At 40.3% G+C, this 21,024-nt stretch overlaps 2 protein-coding genes across 27 annotated transcripts in view; one reads left to right on the plus strand and one right to left on the minus strand.

Moving 5' to 3' along the window:
* Positions 1 to 21,024, minus strand: part of CARMIL1 (capping protein regulator and myosin 1 linker 1) — a 344,161-nt gene that overhangs the window by 214,609 nt on the left and 108,528 nt on the right. The window lies entirely within an intron of this gene.
* Positions 1 to 21,024, plus strand: part of CMAH (cytidine monophospho-N-acetylneuraminic acid hydroxylase) — a 362,762-nt gene that overhangs the window by 43,790 nt on the left and 297,948 nt on the right. For 2 of the 19 annotated variants that reach the window (XM_077998297.1, XM_077998310.1), the window contains exon 1: positions 964 to 1,122. The exons of 12 other annotated variants lie outside the window; for them this stretch is intronic. The gene's annotated coding sequence lies outside the window, so the exon portion shown is untranslated. Of the gene's footprint in view, positions 1 to 963; positions 1,123 to 3,538; positions 3,646 to 21,024 lie in introns of those variants that run through there. 5 more of the 19 variants (XM_077998303.1, XM_077998314.1, XM_077998299.1 and 2 more) reach the window with 3 other exon arrangements.

The raw sequence follows: 21,024 nt of genomic DNA on the forward strand, positions 1-21,024 counted from the left end.
TCTCAGTGCCCACTACTGGCACAAAGCAGGCGCTCACATATCTGTTAAGTGAATGAATGCAACAAGTTTTACTGATCTTTCTCACCCTATTTCCATCTCTGAAAATTCAGGAGTTTGGAAGCAAAAAGTTGCTACAGTCTGTGAATCTGATAATAATTCTGTTCTGCCTGTTTTATTCTGCTGCCTACCACATAATTGACACATCCTTCCTGTTTAACAGCCATATCCTATAAGGGAAATACCTAAAAATCTGTTGTTTGCAGTTTACCCACTTAAAACAGATCTGCTAGCTAATTCCCAACTCACCTGCCAAAAGGAAAAGAAATAGAACAATAAAAAGATAGCCTAGTAGAGGAAAGGCATAGAAGTGTCAAGTGCTGACATCCCAGCCTTTTGCCTACTGTGTTCAAAGAACTTCTTCATTCACAAATTCATTACAGAAAGATAGGGTTCCCGTTCCAGAATTCTGCAGCTCTAACAATCTGGGAATGTCATTTCTAACAATGGATGTAGGGTAAGTAAAATCCAATTTAATAAAGGATTTCAGGTATCCGATGACTTTCTGGATCTTCATTTTGCCCTCGATTGTGCCAATAGGACTACAGGGTTAAATCCACAAAACTAAATAATTAGTAAAGGGTGGGCCAGGGTACTGATGAGGCAGACCTTATATGAGGTATACAAATCACCATGTATTATTTCAGTGGCAATGAATAAAACAACTCAAACATAAGGCAGCCCATCTTCTAAAGCCAGGGCATACAGAAAGGGCATGCTCAAGAGAGCAAAACTATTTTTAAAAATAGAGAATATTTTCTTTCTCAAAGCTTCAGGTAAATGAGATCAGCTAGTGTTTCGCTCAGGGAACATAGAAACATCATTGATTTACTAAAATAACTCCATCCAGTACTTTGACAAACATCTCCAAGTTTCAAGAGAAACTGAAAGTTCAGGCAGTTTTTTAAGCCAAAGCCGGTCTTCACACAACGGGAGGAAGTGAAATGTTGACGGGTTTAGTCATAAACACTGCTGCTGCTCCACCTTTCAATATATAAATTAGCAACCCGGGCTCTCTGCACAGCTGTGCCTCCTCCGCCATGCCTCCGTGGGAACCAACAAACTGTAAGTGACTCCTCTGTCTTTACTGCTACAGATCCCTTTCCAAGCTTTCCCTTCCCCTGCACTTTGCCAGAAACAGGCTGGGTGCCCCAGTTTGGCATTAACCACTTCCTAGCATGAAGCAGAGAACACTGCACTTCTATTTTTTTTTTTTTTTTTTTTTTTGAGACCAAGTCTCACTCTGTCACCCAGGCTGGAGTGCAGTGGTACGATCTCAGCTCGCTGCAACCTCCGCCTCCCGGGTTCAAGCGATTCTTGTGAATCAGCCTCCTCAGTAGCTGGGACTACAGGTGTGCGCCACCATGCCTGGCTGATTTTTGTATTTTTAGTAGAGATGGGGTTTTACCATGTTGGCCAGGCTAGTCTCAAACCCCGGACCTCAAGTGATCCACTCACCTCGGCCTCCCAAAGTGCTGGGATTATAGGCCTGAGCCACCACGCCCAGCCTCTATTATTTTTAAAGCTCATCACCTCCCCTCCCAAGACAGCAAACTCCAGGTGGGTCCTTCACCCATGGTCCCTACTTCACCCAAACAAACATATACCCAAAGCGGCCCTGCTCCAAAACCCATAAGATCCCTTCTTGCCTCCTTTGAGAATGCTGGCATGGTGGCAAAGGACTGGCCTGCCAGCAAAGGGACCAGCCAACACGGGAAGCCCCAACTTCCCTCTCTCAGAAGCTGTCCACAGACAACTCCCTAAAGCCCTGGTTCAAACTCCCTTCTACGTAGCTCCTCAAGTGCAAACAGGAGAGAAATGGAGGCCCCTTGCTGAGTCAGGCAGAATGCAGAGCCTGAAACCAGAGTAATCTTAGAAGTGGTGGGGGAGGCAGGGTTACACCAGAGGATGTCTTCCTGACTCTCTGTCTCTTGCTAAAATGAATTTCAATTAGATTAGCACTCTTTGTTTTCAAACAGTCATTAAATATTTGAGTAATTCTTTCAACCAATAATTACTGAGTGCCTACCTTGTGGTAGGCACCAAGGATAAAAAGACATAAAGCTCTGCCTTCAAGCAGCTTATATTTCACTCAAAGGAGATTATACAGGAAAAATTAGTAAAACATATGGTATAGCTATGCTAATAAGTGCTATGGAGAAAAATGTAGTACAAAAAGAGAATAGAGAGTGCTTAATGCCTGGGGGTTATGGAGAGGCGTCGTGGGTTAGGTGGGTGGCATTTTGAAATAGCTTGGTGAGATGTAATTATGAAGTGAGGTTGAAAAAGATCTAAGGCCGGGCGCGGTGGCTCAAGCCTGTAATCCCAGCACTTTGGGAGGCCGAGACGGGCGGATCACGAGGTCAGAAGATCGAGACCATCCTGGCTAACACGGTGAAACCCCGTCTCTACTAAAAAATACAAAAAACTAGCTGAGCGAGGTGGCGGGCGCCTGTAGTCCCAGCTACTCGGGAGGCTGAGGCAGGAGAATGGCATAAACCCAGGAGGCAGAGCTTGCAGTGAGCTGAGATCCGGCCACTGCACTCCAGCCTGGGTGACAGAGCGAGACTCCGTCTCAAAAAAAAAAAAAAAAAAAAAGATCTAAAGGCTGTAAGGGAATGAACCATATGGCTATCTGGGATAAGCATGGTCCAGCCAGAGGGAATAGCAAATGCAAAGGCCCTGAGGCAAGAATATGCCTGTAGCAACTGAAAAAAAAAGAAGCCTTGGCTTGAAGGGAGTAAGCGCAGGGGAGGTCAGAGGGGTGGTAAGGTGGGGATGAGGGGAGCCGGGAGGTCTATGAGGCTTTATAGGCTGTTGACTACACTTTGTTCTGACTGATAATTGCCCTGAAGGCCAATCTCTGACTGCCATGTTGCAAGCAGACTGAAAAGTAGGTGACAGAAGGAGAGTGGAAGCAGGGAGCCCAGGCAGAGGCCAACGGCAATAGCTTGAGAGAGATGGTGATGGTTAAGCCACAGGGGTTAGCAGGAGTGCTGAGAGGTGGTCAGACCGGATATACACTGATGATGGAGCTCACTGGTTTTGCTGATGTAGTGAAATTGGAATATAAGAGAAAACTAGTTATTTTGCTAAAGGTAACAGTTTGGTTTACACCCATGAAATAATTACATAGCAATTCAATTTAAGTGACTCCTGGATTGGTCTAGGTACTGGGTTACCTAGGTAAAGTTAAAAAAAAAAAAAAAAAACTTTTTATGGAAGCAATGCAACTTGATTTTCCAAGTGTTATTCTGAAAATTATGTTTGTCCTCACTAGGGGAAAAAATGATCTTCTGGAGTTGTGCTTTCCTGCTCAACCACCACCTTCATGCTTTAATTTCAAATGTATATTGTAAATATAATACCTATAATATATAACCTGAGATTCTATTTAAATTCTAAAAAGCAACTTTGGGGAAAGGAGGAAAAGGGACAATGGGAATGGGAATATCCTTTCTCCTTTTCTCCATTCTCCTAGAATAGTGTTCTCTCACAGAACTTTCTGGAAATGTTCTGTAGCTGCACATTTGGATACAGGAGCCACCAGCCACGATGTCGTTACTAAGCACTTGAAGTGTGACTAGTGTGAGTAACTAAATTTTTTATTTAATTTAAATTAATATAGCAATTATGGCTAGTGGCTATCATATGGACCACACAGCTCTAGAAGAAGAAAAAATTACTATACAGTAAAACATTCATGAATCATACACTATACTTTCCTCTTAAAATTGAATTATAAAGTAAGTACAAAATAGATTGGCAAATCAGAAAGCACATGTTCTTGTTTTTTATTATGCCCTAGAGTTATCACCTAATTCTCCTATTCCTACATATATTCTTTGAAAAGAAATAGTAGCTGGCTTGGTCTTAACAGTTTTTAAACACATTTTCTTGGTTTTTGAATGCAATTCCAATATCTTATAGGCCATCATTCTAACACTGTCATTCAAAATGGGATTTTCTTCCTTGATGCATGTTCAATGCTAACATTTTAAATGTCACATAAAAATAAAGATAGAAGAGTCTTATTATAACTGAACTGCCCTCCCGCTTTAAGTTCAAAGCGCTCTCTGACATCAGGTATCTCTTTTTTTTTCTCCCAAGATCACCATGAATGAAAGGGCTGGTATTAGTTTAACCATTTTTCAGTTGAGGAAATCAAGGCAGAAAAAGATTAATGACAGTCGATTTCACAGTGTAAATCTATAGCTTAGAAAAGAAGAAGAGAAATTAGGAAGGCATAAAAAGGGAAATTAATGGAAAATGAAAAAAAAAAAAAACTACATGCAAATCCTTGGTTGTCAAATTCATTAGGCTGAGAGCTAGGTCTGAGAAATGCGGATTGATGAATAGAGTTGGTGGCATTGTCTGTCCTTCCGGCTGTCCGTCTCAGACCTTCCACATGTCCCAACAATGTCCCTGAGGTCTGGCAAGTTGCTGGCTACACAATTGGAAGGTGAAGAGGATAAGGCGGTTTAGTTGGGATCGATTAGCGAGGTGGTTGTCAGTATAATGGGGTTCATTTATTCATCAGCAAACCCTACCAGATTCAAATGACAGGGCAACATTTGTGAATAATCTCCTAACCCGACAGCTGGAGAATGAGCTTCCATTAATCTTGCTTTGAAACACTCAGGCTAACCCTAGTTATATCACTGAATTGCATGACTCAAAAGATTAATAAGGCAATTCAATGAGTTTAGAGTTGATCCTTGAATTCATCAAACTCCTTCTTTGAGAATGAAGAAACTGAGTCCCAGGAAGACTGTGACACTTGCATAAGAACAAAATTTTCTTCACTTTACAAGCAAGCGAGCTTGAGTTCCTGTCTTGTATAAGCAAACATAGGAGCTGACTATCCTTGCTTTTTACTCCAATATATATACACACATAATGTCATATACACATTTTATATATGTATATCTATATGCACATACATTTTGTGTGTGTATGTATATATACATACACATTTTGTGTGTGTGTGTGTGTATATATATATATATAAAAAACCTTTCTTCCGGAGGGGGATATTAAAATTAGCAATTTCATCCCTGAACAACATTATTAATTAAGAGCTGAGACATAACAATGTTACAAAAGCAAAAGTGAAACAAATGTAAACCGTCAAAATAATTCAAAACTGTATAAATGTTATTAGAGCCTGTGAAATAAGCATAAATGTACTAAATATGTTGCATATGGAGATAAAAGTACCATACAATATTTAGGAAAACCCTAAAACTAGAACTATATCATAAATCTAAACTAAGTATGTTAGCTATTTAATAATAAAAAAAATTATTTTGCTTCTTGGAATTTAGAAAGATTTCTTAGGGATGGCTTGGTTAGCCTGGTCCTCTCAATGAGTCCAGGCAAGTCTGAGCTGATGGTACCTCTCAGTGAGAGGAGACATTCAAACAATAGACAGAGGCTTTATATATGTTTCATGATGACACTGAAGATTCTAGGGATGATTGGTTTTTGAAGTGCTAACGTAGAGAAAGGCAGACTTTCCTCCGCTATCGGTTACCTTCCTTAAGAAGGTTGCCAGCTGTGTGACATCATTTGGGTAATCATTCTGATGGCCACTATTAGAGAAAAACCCATTTCCTTCTAAAATGACTTTGTTTTAGTTCCCCAAGTTAGAAGTTTTTAAAGGAGCTTTGGGATATGAATGCAAAAAATTCCCAGTCTTAATTCTGAACTTTTTTTGGCCAATACCATTAAGCACAGCTGGTGGGGGGATGGATATAATCTGTTTATTTCTCATCTATAGAGCATTTTACAATAAAAGGTGATTAGTAAAAATTCCATCATTATGCTTAAAAAGTCCCTCTGATTCCCTGGGAAACTCATGGAAGGAAGACTGATTCTAATTCTTCCAAATCATGCAGGAAGGAAAAGCATCCAGGAAGATGCACATTCATCTAAAGCACAGAAGATAAAGCAGTCAGAATGGGCACCGGGAGAACCAGGAGCTGGGTGTGGACTTTTCTTTATAGGCCTTATCCCTTTTCCCTGAAAATGCCAAGTGGGTGCACCACAGATTGTGCTAGGTTAGCATGATTTACATGGAGATTTTAAGGTAAAGATAGAGAACTAAAGACAGAGAGGAATTGAGGCTAAGGACAGAAATGGAAGCTGCACAGATGTACTGCATGGATTCTGCAAGTCAGACAATACCTACAGATGTAATTGTAAGGTGGATGGTACAGCGCTTCTCAAGACAGACACGCCTGGGCCAGCTCCACCATTTACCAGCTGTGTGATTTGGAGCGAATTAACAGATCCCCTACACCTCACCCTTGGCTGTAAAAACACATAATGTAGTATCTACCTCCTATAAGTGTCATGAAGATTAAACAAGAGGATGTATATAAAAACTTTTCAGCACACAGCCTAGCTAACAACAGCTTAAAAGATACTAGTTATCTAATGAGAATTAAAATAACAGTCACAGTTCAAACAGTAATAACAGCTCTCTGAAAGGCTGAGCTAAATATTTTTTAATTCCCTTAACATATCAGTAAAGCAACTGAAATTGGAAATAAAATTTCCTCCAGGCATAATTGGATTTACACGTTCTCTAGCGATTACATGAAGGCCCCACACAGAACAGGTTCTATCCAAATCATCCCTCCACATTCATTAGCGTCATTTTTGAATTCAATAAGTTAAACAAAACTTATATTTTTCACTTCTGAGAATGCCTTAAGGCTTAGTTTGATATCTGGTTTCAATGCCTCTGATATTTTTGCCAAACTTGACCAATTTGCAACCATTCCCTGAAATCTGCCTCATATCCAGTCACCAAACATACAACCATCCACAACAGACTTAGAACATTCGGGTCTCCTATTAGCTTCCCCAGTCAAAGAGACCATGGCTGTTGAGAGTCTTCTCTAATGCAAGGGTTGCATCCTCACCTGGGCAGGTAGACAACCACATTCTGGCAGAGCCAGACAATGGGAAGTCCAGAATCCTGAGCAGAAACACTTGGAATGACTGTCATAGTAGCTGTGCAGCCCCTACCATCTGTATTACACCTGCAAAACCACGGGCCTAAGGCCTTTTTCTAGCCACAAAAGGCTGTGCATCCTGAATCGCTTCGCCTTCTTTCCACACACAAGTTCCTAATAGCTCTTCCTTTTCTGAACCATCTGTGAGTGGGGAAGAAAAGGGGGAAGTTTTTGAAATCTGTTGTAAACCAGAAGTGGCAAGGCACTTACCTTATCACATTTAACCCCGTGAGGAAGGTACCATGATTCTCTTGTTATAGATGAGGAAACCAAGACTCAGAGAGGTTTATAATAATTTAACTTGTCCCAACAACATTGATAAGAGTTAGAATTTGAACCCTCAATTATCAGCTTCAAAAGCCACATTCCCTGCAGCACCCCATGGGGTGAGCCTCTCCCTGCTAATGCTTCTCATCAATACCACAGACCAGTTCTTAGGGCTCATATCCTCAGTTACATTATTTACTCATAAAAGTCTTCTCATGGGGAGCAATAATTTGCATGATTCTGGAAGGGCTTGTTCATGTCACACTTGACGCAGCACAGTGTCTGGTATAAAGAAGACAGTTGTCTGATCTAAATCTTCTATTCCCATAGCCAGAATATAGCCAGCCTCTGTCCTCTGCATATGATTATCACATAAACAGGACTTGCTAACACCAAGCTTTGGAAAATAAGCTTCTTCCCACCCACTGACACGCTAGTTGGTAATTAAAACCCACATTGATTTGTCACCATAAGCACTTTACACAAGAAACTGGTTAACTAGAATCAAGAACACTCATGACACACCTGTATGTGAGACCTTTGGGGGAGAAGAGAAATATCCATTACTTTAATATACTTGCTGATTTCTCTATTTGTGAGTTTTCATCACTGATGTTCCTTTGCCACTGGTCATCAAAAAGGCTTATCATAGTAGTGAATTCTGAATACAAACAAATGAATTATCCCTAGTTGAGAGCTCTTGGTGGAAGAGGTCCTAGTCATGACATCACTGGGTCTTACTATAGGATGTACAAAATTCCACCCGTATCAGAAAAATATAAACTTACCTTGTTCATTAATTTTTAAATAGTTCTTCACCCAGTTATTTCTCTTTTGCAGTAACCCAACATTCAGAGATACGGCCCCTTTTCTAATTCTCTCTCTTTTTTTTTTTTTTTTTTTTGAGACGGAGTCACGCTCTGTCGCCCAGGCTGGAGTGCAGTGGCCGGATCTCAGCTCACTGCAAGCTCAGCCTCCCGGGTTTACACCATTCTCCTGCCTCAGCCTCCAGAGTAGCTGGGACTACAGGAACCCACCACCTCGCCCGGCTAGTTTTTTGTATTTTTTAGAAGAGACGGGGTTTCACCGTGTTAGCCAGGATGGTCTCGATCTCCTGACCTCGTGATCTGCCCATCTCGGCCTCCCAAAGTGCTGGGACTACAGGCTTCAGCCACCGCACCCGGCCCACTTTTCTAATTCTTTAGAAATTGTAATCTTTTCCCCTCTAATATTCTTAAATCCTCCAAATTTGCATTAAATAACATCAATATTAAGTGATAATCCAGAAAAGATGTCAGTATCTCCTCACTGCATGCACATGCACACACAAACACAGAAAGCATGTGCTATTTGAATAAAAATAAACCTAACTGTATTTTAAATCTATGTATATGTTAAAAAGTTTATTTGCCCAATTTTAGATGTCTAAAATTAAGATTTCACATTTCATGGATTCTCTGAGAAAACTAAGCTGAGTGATGGAATGCCTAGGAGTCCATTAGTGGAAAAGAGATGATGTCCCAAGGAAGAAACTATACTATAGTTAATCCAGATACCACCATCCTCTATCCAGATAACAGCACTTCTCTAAGCAGCCCTGTGAATACCATGCTATTCACTCGACTGAAAACCCTAATGTGTCAAATAATGGCCTCTTCACAGGCACTGTGATGGCAGATTCCTTAGACAACCAGTGGCAAAACTGCATGTAAAAATACCCTTTGTTTGGCAGCTATGGCCACAACTTTCATTGCTTACCCTCTACCTCTTCAGACTCCCTATCTGCCCCAGCCCATGCACCAGATGTCCCCATTCCTATTGACTGCTTGTCCTCCATGGTCTACTTGCTGCCATTTACCAAAATCATCAAGATTTTTATTCTGACCACCTGTTTGAAGATGCCCTCTTGAAATGGGATTTGGACCACAATCAGCCCAACAGCCTGCGAGGCCCCCTTGGTAGACACCAGCATGTCACCATGTATTAGGGTTTAAGAGGGACTTGCTTTTGTGGAGTTGGGGAAATATAGGGTTTTTTGGGAAAAGAAGTTCAAATGACTGAGCTAGAAAGAACTTTAAGAAGGTTTAATTCTTTGTGGCACTTAGCTGTAAATATGCCTGCAAACCCTTTTCTGGAGTGTTAGCCTGAGGGCAGGACAATGTCTTACTCATCTTCATCTTGGTATCACCCTTCAACAAGTGTTTGCTGAATGGCAACCTCCTCCATGATGCTGCTCTCATGAGCTAGGTTGTACATGAAAATTGTTAATCAGCTGGGGACACAATGGCTTAAAATAAGTGGCCCCGTGTGTTACAGAAGACACTGGACTGGCAATCAGAAGACAAGTTCTCATCCCCACTCTGCCATTAAATAGCCATTTAGTGTTGGGTGAGCCCCTTGTCCTTTCTGAGCCCATTTCCACATCTCTGCACAGAGTGAAAAATGCCCTCTCTGAGGACGCTGTGGCTCCATTATTATTCTGTGGCAGTTTTAGAAACAGAAAAGTGTACTTTTCTACTGACAGAAAAGGTTAATACAAAAAAATAAACGAAGTTACCACGAGTTAGTGAAACTACCTTAAGATTAAAACATGGCCGGGCATGGTGGCTCACCCCTGTAATCCCAGCACTTTGGGAGGTCGAGGTGGGCAGATCACTTGAGATCAGGAGTTTGAGACCAGCCTAGCCAACATGGTGAAACCCCGTCTTTACTAAAAATACAAAAATTAGCTGGGCATGGTGGTGGGTGCCTGTAATCCCAGCTACTTGGGAGGCTGAGACAGGAGAATCGCTTGAACCTGGGAGGCAGAGGTTGCAGTGAGCCAAGATCATGCCATTGCACTCCAGCCTGGGTGACAAGAGCAAAACTCCATCTCAAAAAAAAAAAAAAAAATACAAACGGAAAAAAAAAAAAGATTAAAACATGATTATTTATTTTCCCAGGATGGTTTTGCTTCTGGTGAAGATCTCTTTCAGCTCTGTAATTCTGTGAGCCAGTGAGAAATTTTGAAAGCAATGTTATAATTCTACTATTAAATTTAGATGTATTTATAACGTTGTGGCTTATAAAATGAAGTAGACAGTCTTCTAAAAAATGCAGAATAATTTTAAATTTTCCTGGAAAGAAATGGGGCAAGCCCTCCAGGCAGTGCTATCAAAATAAACCTGCTCAGCTTTTTCACAGGGAGTCCACATGCCCTGAAGGGGATGAATCTCATATAAGGAAAAGGTTGAGTGCCACCCTGCAGTGGCAGTAGAGAAATAACCACAGGGCAGAAAAGACTGGGAGGAGGGCAAGGCATAGAAACTATATGCAGGATCTATGACATATGGAAGTCACAAGGACCCCCATGATCCTAGGAGCCATCCAAGTGGACAAGTCAACACACAACAGCATGAACAACAGACTTCATTCCCCAGCAGGAAACCACCTTTCCACTTGCTTATGTCTTAACTCAATAGGAAGACAAATGCAATTTTCTCATTTCCTCCATCCTCTATGTAAAACTATCATTTATAACAGCAACTTTCGAGGAATGCTAAGAGTGACTTGCAAATGCGTAGGCAGGTCACTGATTCAAAAAGCGAACAATACTATATGTGCAATCATTAAAGAAGGTCCCAAAATGTAACTTATGTATAACAAAAAGACTTTTTAAAATTAATGTTATTTTTTAAATTTTGTAACAAGAAAAGTTAGTGAAAACAAAACTGTCATTATCTCTATTTCTGCCAGAAGATGCAGAAATAGAAATTGTTCAGTTAACAATCTTATTCAGAGATATAGATCAAGGAATGGCCACAAAGAGAGTCAATTAAAAATAGTTTCTTTTAACTTGAATTTTTAATTTAAAAAGATTTGCATAGTCCAAAGAAAATAATGCTGCTACTGGAGCAAGATGTTTCTAAATTTTCAGCGGTGTCAACCATTTATAACAGAAGATGCCTTATTTACTCTGTCACTCAACCAATGTTGACTAATGATGTCACAGCAGTGACTTATTTCTATATGTTGTACATCCTCTCCAGGATGTTTCTCCTTGCACCACCGTCCCAACAATGCATATTCTTACAGCACATGGGCTTGGGGACAGCAATGCACAGAAATACACCCATGCTTACATGGCTTAGAATGATGTAAGCCAATTCAGTGAGCTTCTAGTCCCCAGTAGGGTTTTAATTTTCATTTTTTTCATGATGTGCTGCTAAATTTAGACAAAATCACGGAGAGAAATAAAGGGAAAAAACTTGAAGGGACAATATTTTTTAAAGTGCCTTGTGAAATGTAATTAGATACACCTTACCATAAATAGTCTAAGAGTTACCATTAATTGGAATATATTTTAAGGTTTCCTGGGTGTATTTCTTCCAAATTATTTTTCTCTGCTAAGGCAAAAGGAAATAAGTAACGTATTTACTTATGAACAGTGAGACATTTCCAAATAGGTAGTACTCATGTGCTGGAATAATTAATCTTCTCACAGAAACCCCAAAATAGTAACTGTTAATGTATAAACATTTAAGTAAAATTAGATAGGTAACTCTCCTTTACTGAAACCCTTCATTTCTAACACTTTCTGTAAGGTTATTTATATTAAAACATCAATCCAACAACTCATAGTGGCTCTGTCCATTAGACTGGCTTGAGAGGAGAGACCCTGACTTAACCACCCGCACAAACCCAGCACTTGGTACAACTGCCACAGGGTAGTCATTAAGCCAACCTGAATCACAAAGAGCTGCAGTGGTTATTTTTCCTATTCCTAAATGGTGTCTTACTTCTTTTTTCACTAATTTTACAGATTAAAAGCAAACAAACAAACAAGGCTTACTCAGGTGATTACCAGATTTCTGACTTAGCCCCTCACACCAGATTTCTGACTTAGCCCCTCACAAACTGTGTAATATTGGGTAGATGATTTAACCTCTCTGTGCATCAGTTTCCTCTTCTGTAAAACAGGAATTAATTTTAGCACTTTAGCACTTGTCTTCTAGTGTTGTTAGAAGACTGAATGAGTTAATAGCGTGCTGCTTTGTGCTGGCTACTGTGTCATCGTCATAACCATCATTATCACGGCCAAGAAGATGAACAAAATCATAGTGGGAAGGCCTCCATTTCCCAGGGAAAATAACTACCATGCATCTTTCTCTGTAAATACAAGTGTGTAAACACTGGCTAATGACAGAGAGATGGAGAGATATGTGATAAAGCAAGTAAAATGTAAATGGTAGAAAGTAAGTGGTGGTATGTGGGTGCTCACTGTAACACTCTTTCAGGTTTTCCATATGTTAGAAAAATTTCATAAGAAAATGGCGAAAGAATTGCATAAGGGAGAAATAGGTGAAAAAGAAAAGGGAACTTAGCATGGAAGATCAGCCACACTACCTCCCCAAGAAAGTATTATTCATCAGTAACAATAGCAACAATAATCATGATCTTTTTTTTCTTTTTTCTTTAAGAGATGGGGTTTTACTGTGTTGCCCAGGCTGGAGTGCGTGGCACAATCACAGCTCACTGCAGCCTCCAACTCCTGGGTTCAAGCGATCTCCTGCCTCAGCCTCTCAAGTAGCTAGAACTACAGCTAATTAAAAAAAAATTTTAAATTAAAATGTAGAGCAGGCCTTGTTTTGTTGCCAAAATTGGTCTCAAACTCCTGGCTTCAAGTGATCATCCCACCTCAGCCTCCCAAAATGCTGGGATTACAGGCATGAGCCACCATGCCCAACGTAACAACCTAACTATGATTTTTTTTCTTTTCTTTTTTTTTTTGAGATGGAGTTGTACTCTTGTTGACCAGGCTGGAGTGCAATGTTGCGATCTCGGCTCACTGCAAACTCTGCCTCCCAGATTCAAGCAATTCTCCTACCTCAGCCTCCTGAGTAGCTGGGATTACAGGTGTGCATCACCATGCCTGGCTAATTTTGTATTTTTGGTAGAGACGGGGTTTCTCCATGTTGGTCAGGCTGGTCTCGAACTCCCGACCTCACGTGATCTGCCCGCCTCGGCCTCCCAACATGCTGGGATTACAGGTGTGAGCCACCACGCCTGGTCTAACCATGACCTTTATAGAAATCTCACCTATCATTTTGTTTCTAAGTCTTACAACAATCCCATAAGGAAGCTACTCCAAGTATCATTGCCATTTCAGATATTCAGAAACAAGAATAAAATGAAAGACCTACTGAGGATCATGCCATTCATAAGTTATTGTGGAGATCTGAACAGAGTTCTACTGCATCCTTCCCATTGCCAGAATAATTAAATCACTCATATCATGCCTCTCACCATGAAAGAAACCACTCTGTTCTTCATCATTGTGACCCTAGTGCCATAGTTAGTGACATATAACAGGCACACAAAGATTACTCAATGGATGGAATGAAGGGAGGGAAAAATGGAGGGAGGAAGATCAGGAACACTGTTGTTGTTTTTTCCCATCCACTAGACCTAAACTCTATCCAATCCTGTAATTATAAAGAGGGGTATTACTTTTATCAAAATGGTATAATAGTTTCTGATTATAAAAATAACACATTTATAATAGACAATGACATTTCCTCTTACCAAAGAAAACTAAATCAATATATTTCCTACACGTGGATAGTGGTAGCCATTTTTTGCCTCAAGAAAGACTTATTCAGATTTTCCAAATGTATCTAGTATGACATCCATTCACATGAAAGGCGAAATGTTCAGTTACACAGATCTGAGCCATCCCCTGGAGTCGGTCCAGGAAGAAGCAAGCAGGGTGGTGAGCAGTTTGCAAAACATGTCACATAAGGAAAAGCTGAAGGAACTAGGTCTGCTTATCCTATAGGAGAAAAGACGTAAGAATGACAGAAAAACAGACTTCAAATATTGGCAGGGCTGCATATGTCAGAGGGAATAAATATTTTCCTGTGAGCCAACTGGGAACAATGTATAGAAATTATAGGAAGAAAGATTTTTGCTTGATATAAAGAACATTTCAAGATCAATTTGAAGTTGTGGAAAGAAGTGAACTCTTTTATAAGGCAGGGCTCTCACCATGAAAAACCTTGTCAGGAGTATTACACATACGTACAAGGTTAAGCTAGGTACCTTCAAAAGTCCTGTCCAACTGCAATACCCTGAAATTCTAGATCCCATATATATGTCTATGGTTTGGGTATCATATATACCAGGGTAGCAATGTATGGCACAGGTGGCAAACTCCCACCATACCACATGTGATACACATGCACATACACACACACACGCATACACATGCACATGCACACAGACAAAAAAACAGCCTAAGATGAATCACAGATACTTGTAAAACTAAAATTATGTGGTAATAATTAATTTCTAACTCTGTCATTGAGTTTCTCACAGTTTGGAAGAAGAATGTGGCATGCCAGGGACAAATTTTTTAGTTCAAGTTGTAATACCCAAAACTGAAAGCCTGCATGACATAAAAGAATAAGTGCTAAACTAGTCCAAACACTTGGTTTGCACTGACTAGCCACATGACTTTGGACAATCCACCATGCCTCTATAGATGTCAGTGTCCAACAGAACTTGTACTGCTATGCTTACCACTAGCCATATGTGGTTTTTTGAGTCCTGGCAATATGGCTAGTGCGACAAAGGAATTTGTAATTTAAATATTGTTTTAATTATATCTCACTGTCATTAATTTATTAAATTCAAACAGCCTCATGTGGCTATGGCTATCACATTGAACAGTAACTACTGCTGACAAGGCCACTGAAGAAGAAAGTCAAATTCCAGACCAACCTCAACCCATCATCTTCTGCAAGATCTCGATACCATCTAGACAACTGCGACAAAAGAAAAAGATAAAAAATTTGAGGCTCAACCTCAGAAGGTCCTTAGGGCTCCTGTCAGCTATTGTCTAGCCCATTCATTATCACTCCCATAACCTAGGATAGACAGCCCAGTGCCCTTTTATCCTTTGACTGTCCAGTTTGGGATACACAGCCAAGTATAGCAGTGTACTTATCAACGTTCCCTGAAAAGATGACACGTATAGAACAATGTCCTATGGAAATTATCCCCATGCAGCCAGCTACCCTATTATAATGACATTAGTGGAATATTAGTGAAATATCTGTGAATAATTAGTGAACATTATTGAAAAATACTATTTCTTGTAGAGTACAAATAGCTACCTTTAAATTAGTTAACTATCTCTTATGAAGGAAACGATTCGATTTATTTTAGCTTTCAAATCAAATCACGTGACCAATTTTAAAAGTTCTTTCACAAGCTTGAAAACATACAAATATTAAAAGCCAGAAAGTTCATACTAGATGCCCAAACCTCACCATTATGCAACACGTCCAAGTAACAAACCTGTACATGTACCCCTTGGACTTATAAAAATAAATAAATAAAAGCAAAAAAAAAAAAAAGGCAGAAAGTGGCTGGGCACAGTAGCTCACACCTGTAATCCCAGCATTTTGGGAGGCTAAGGCAGGTGGATCACTTGAGGTCAGGAGTTTGAGACCAGCCTGGCCAACATGGTGAAACCCCATCTCTACTAAAAATACAAAACTTAGCCAGGCTGATTACAGGTAGTGGTGTGCACGCCTATAATCCCAGCTACTGGAAAGGCTGAGGCAGGAGAATCGCTTGAACCCAGGAGGCAGAGGTGGCAATGAGCCGAGATCACACCTCTGCACTCCAGCCTGGGCTGACATACCGAGACTGTTAAAAAAATAAATAAAAAATTTTAAAAAGCCAAAAAGTGTGACTTTTTAAAGAGTTGCCTAGGTTGTTTTTAAAACATATATAAAAAATCTAGGCGGGGTGCAGTGTCTCACGCCTGTAATTCCACCACTTTGGGAGGCTGAGGCAGGCAGATTGCTTGAGCCCAAAAGTTGGACACCAGCCTGAGCAACATGGCAAATCCCCATCTCTACAAAAATATATAAAAATAGCCTGGCTTCTTGGCATGTGCCTGTAGTTGTAGCTACTTGGGAGGCTGAGGTGGGAGGATCACTTGAGCCCAAGAGGCGGAGGTTGCAATGAGCCAAGACTGTGCCACTGTACTCCAGCCTGGGTGACAGACTGAGATCCTGTCTCAAAAAAAAAAAAAATATATATATATATATATATATATATCTGTGTGTACATATATATGTCTAGAAAAATTTATTTTAAAAAAATTACAAGGCAATGTCAATAATAGCCATATTCCAGAGGCTTAAAAGAAGCTTGGCAACAGATTTACTAACATATATTAGTAATATCGATCATTATAGCACCGAAGAATGAGATCTCAAAATAGCACATGTGAAAGGGCAGTAAGCTGCCTAATCACAACTAATTTCAGGAAGCTCGTAGTGCATCTAGGAAAGTATTATTATTTTTGCAATACTTTACTTTTGCAATGTTTTAAAGTCTATTTGTTTTTGTTTTTTTTTTTAACTAGGCAGTTGCCACCAGAATAATCTTAAACAGATGATTAGTTCGTAATGTATAACAACAGAGTAAAATGCTTCCTAGCACATAGTTCAACACCAGTGGCTAGTCTCACACAGAAAATTTTCCTAGGCAGGAAACTCAGTGTCTCCTGATTCTTCATTCCTAAACTGTATTCTGCTGATATTGCATGCCCTCTTGTAATTATCATGAGTCCTACACACACAGAACAACGCAGACAAAATCTTCATTGCTGCGGCCCACACCAACATTAGCTTGCCTTCGCCTGCTTAATTGGCTCTGATCACTGGGCAGAAATAACTCATTGCTTTTTCCTTTTCACATGCTGACTCAAGTACTCCTAACATCATTAGTCATGTTTCATAGTATCTAGAATAAAAACACACTGACATCCAATTCCAGCAATTATTCCATTTTACACTTTGGAGAAAAGAAGTGATCGACAACTTCCAATCTGCCTAAAATCTCAAGCAGCTAACACTTTTGCAAAATAATTTGACTATGCCACATGCCTGTATCCCCAGCTTCTTGGAAGGCTGAGGCAGGAGGATAGCTTGAGCCCAGGAGTTCAAGGCCAACCTGGGCAACACAGCAAGACCCCCCATCTCAAAAAAGAAAACAATGCAATATGACTAAAAGAAGATTTAAAGTTATACAAAACATATAATAATAGATAGTATCATAATTTTTAAACCAATGAGAAGCTGAAAGACAGATTCTTTTCAAGTTTGCTTATAGTCTCCGATTAAGAAATAGAAGTCCTCCTCAGATCTTCTCAATTAAAACCATTCCATTTTCTACTGGCAGAGGATCTATGGATAAGACAAGTACAGTGCCGGGCACTCGGAAATGCTTGGTCAGCACTGAATGTAAAACATGGAAATATGGGTTTCTCTAGTAGTAGAGGCAGGAAATCCCCATCAATAAGGAGTGAAAGCTAATTCCCCTTAGGGCAGTCATTCCTACTTTCCTGGTTGTGCCTGTTAAGTAGAGCCAGGTGTGGTGGCTCATGTCTGTAATCTCAGTACTTTTGGAGACCAACACAGAAAGATCGCTTGAGGCCATGAATTCAAGACCAGCCTGGGCAACGAAGAGAAGTCTCCACATCTTTACCAAAAATTTGTAAAAATTTGCTGGGTGTGGTGGTCCCAGCTGCTACTTTGAGAGGCTGGGGTGAAAGGACTGTTTGAGCCCAGGAGTTGCAGGCTGCAGTGAGCTATGATCATGCCATTGCACTCCAGCCTAGGTGATGGAGCAAGACCCTGTCTCTTAAAAAAAAAAGACTGAGTGCAGTGGCTCATGCCTGTAATCTCAGCACTTGGGGAGGCCAGGGCAGCTGGATCACAAGGTCAGGAGTTTGAGACCAGCCGGGCCAATATGGTGAAACCCCATCTCTACTAAAAATACAAAAAAATTAGCTAGGCTTGGTGACACCTGCCTGTAAACCCAGCGACTCTGGAGGCTGAGGCAGGAGAACTGCTTGAACCCAGGAAGCGGAGGTTGCAGTGAGCTGAGATCGCTCCCTTGCACTCCAGCCTGGACAACAGAGCGAGACTTCCGTCTCCAAAAAAAAAAAAAAAAGAGTAGAGAAATCCATATCTAAAAGAGAAAACATAATAAAACTGTTGTCTGTGCTAAATACTTTCATTTCTATTACATAATAGTAACTGTTTTAACTAAGGCAGACATCACCAAAAGAAACATTAGCTTTTCAGTACTCTCCAGCCTTTACCCTCCTGTTGTGGAGAGAATAATGATGCCAATTCCAACATTTATCAACTTGAGGACATCAAAAAATGCTTCTCCATCAAATGGGTTTCAACACACCCAGAACACCTGCAGACACATTGCAGGTGGAATGCTACAATCGTAACATGGTTCAACAAGGTCTGGAGGACCCAAGCAGTGAGGACTTTGACTTCCACTTGCCTATCTGCTCAAGATCTTTTTCTCTTTTTTTCCTATGAACTGTTTCTCTCATAGTTCTGTTCCATCCTTTTCTTTCTTCCAACAGACACCCATAATGACAGAGCCCATTTGCCAACTCACAGCTAGAGGCAAAGAAATCATTACCCACTAGGAAAAGGGGCCCATAATCGCATCTGGTGATTATTCTCCATTTCATACGATGCTTTTCCCTGGGGCCTCAGTCTTCTACTGAAAATATTTTAATTGTAATTATAAAGTCATGACCATCCACATGTATAGCTGGTTTGCTTCAATTAGAAGTCACTGCAACTAAAAAACAAAGCACTTTCAGTTCCTCACCCTCATTGTGTTTAATACCTCCATTGGCTGAATCTCATGAATGGCTCACTGAATTGAAGAAATGCCCCCAAGTAGGAATTCTAAATTCTGCATCTTCAAAAGATGGTCTTCAAAATCACAGAAAGAAATGCTGCTGAATTGCAGAATATATATTACTATTTAAAAGGTTATAAATCTTTTAACTTAAGGAAGGGTAGAATTTTTCACTTAGAAAACTCAGAACAACTTATGTTAATGTTTCATTTGTCTTGAACTAGAAACTGTGAGCATAGTGTTCAACAGATTCAGCTATCCACTTACTCATTGACTTTTAAATCTCTGCATATGCTCTCCAGGCTATTATCTGGGGAACTATCAAAGAAAGGTTGTGGCCCAAATGCTGGATTTGCCTATTCCTCAGTTTATAACAAGTATTTTTCAAATGTAGACCTATAACTACAAACACTTTTAACTTTCCTTGAACCAGAGCTTTTAAAAATGTATATAGTCTGTACATTAAATGCGTTGTTAGTGAAGTAAAAGGTGACATCATAGAGTGTAATCTAGTCTGTCGTCATTTTCTTTTTTTTTTTATTGAGACGGAGTCTCCCTTTGTCACCCAGGCTGGAATGCAATGGTGCGATCTTGGCCTCCTGGGTTCAAACGAATTCTCCTGCCTCAGGCTCCCAAGTAGCTGAGATTACAGGCACCCACCATCATGCCCAGCTAATTTTTGTATTTTTGTAGAGATGAGGTTTCACCATGTTGTTGGCCATGCTGATCTTGAACTCCTGACCTGAGGTGATACGCCCACCTCGGCCTCCCAAAGTGCTAGGATTACAGGCATGAGTCACCACAGCCGGCCTTGTGATGTCTTCTATTATCTAGTAGTATCGTGATTTTCACCTATTGCTTGTTACTTTCATGCAAATTCAAATTGACTTTCAAAAGTAAACTCAATAAAAATGACCAGTGTTTATATGACATTTACTATGTGCTGGACCTTAGTCTTCGCTTATATTACTCATTTAACCCTCCTGACAACCCTATGAAGTGGGTACAGTTATTTCCTCAATGTCCTGGGGGGTGTTTGTTTTCATTTGAAAATTCCTACTCCTAAACTATACTAACAAAGTACAAGTAGCAAGATACCAGATTATAAACAACAGGCCAGGCACAGTGGTTCAGGCCAGGCACGGTGGCTCAGCACTTTGGGAGGCTGAGGTAGGTGGATCACTGGAGGCCAGGATTTTCACCAACATGGTGAAACCCCATCTCTACCAAAAATACAAAAAGTTAGCCAGGTGTGGTGGCAGACACCTGTAATCCCAGCTACCTGGGAGGCTGAGGCAGGAGGATCACTTGAATCTGTGAGGCAGAGGTTGCAGTGAGCCAAGATTGAGCCACTGCATTCCAGCCTGGGAGACAGAAAAAGATTCTATCCTCACCCCCCAACACACACATACACACACACACACACAAAGATTATAAACAACAAAATTAATTCCATGTCCTTATATCCTACCAAGGTAACTGCTTTGACACTGCAAATAACCAGTGTGATTGGTAAAATAATTAAGTGTATTATTAAATGTATTAATTCTTGGGCTATTTGCCCACACCAAATTTCCAAGGTTAATCCTACCCTTCATTGTGCATGAAGCACACACACTCAGATATATCCAGACAGCAAGTTAGCTACGGTTGAGAGAAAGCAAGAACTGCAGGCAAGAACAAGCCCAAAAACAATCTGTAACCTGATTTTGAAAACTAAATATTAATTTCATCACCTTCTTTACCAAATCTTCTAACAAGTGGCAAGTCAGACTGAAGTTTCTCTCCCTTCCTCTCCATTCTTTGGGGTGCTAATGAGCAGAAAATGAGAGTCTAAGGCTCAGAATAATCTATGGACTGGAATAATCAGTCTTAGAAAAACTCAAGAGCTGAAACTAAGGCCTTACTAATTTGCACCATGAAAGAGGCCATTTTTTATGTT

The sequence above is a fragment of the Macaca mulatta genome, chromosome 4, assembly GCF_049350105.2.
Source record: "Macaca mulatta isolate MMU2019108-1 chromosome 4, T2T-MMU8v2.0, whole genome shotgun sequence".
NCBI classification, from domain to species: Eukaryota; Metazoa; Chordata; class Mammalia; order Primates; family Cercopithecidae; genus Macaca; species Macaca mulatta.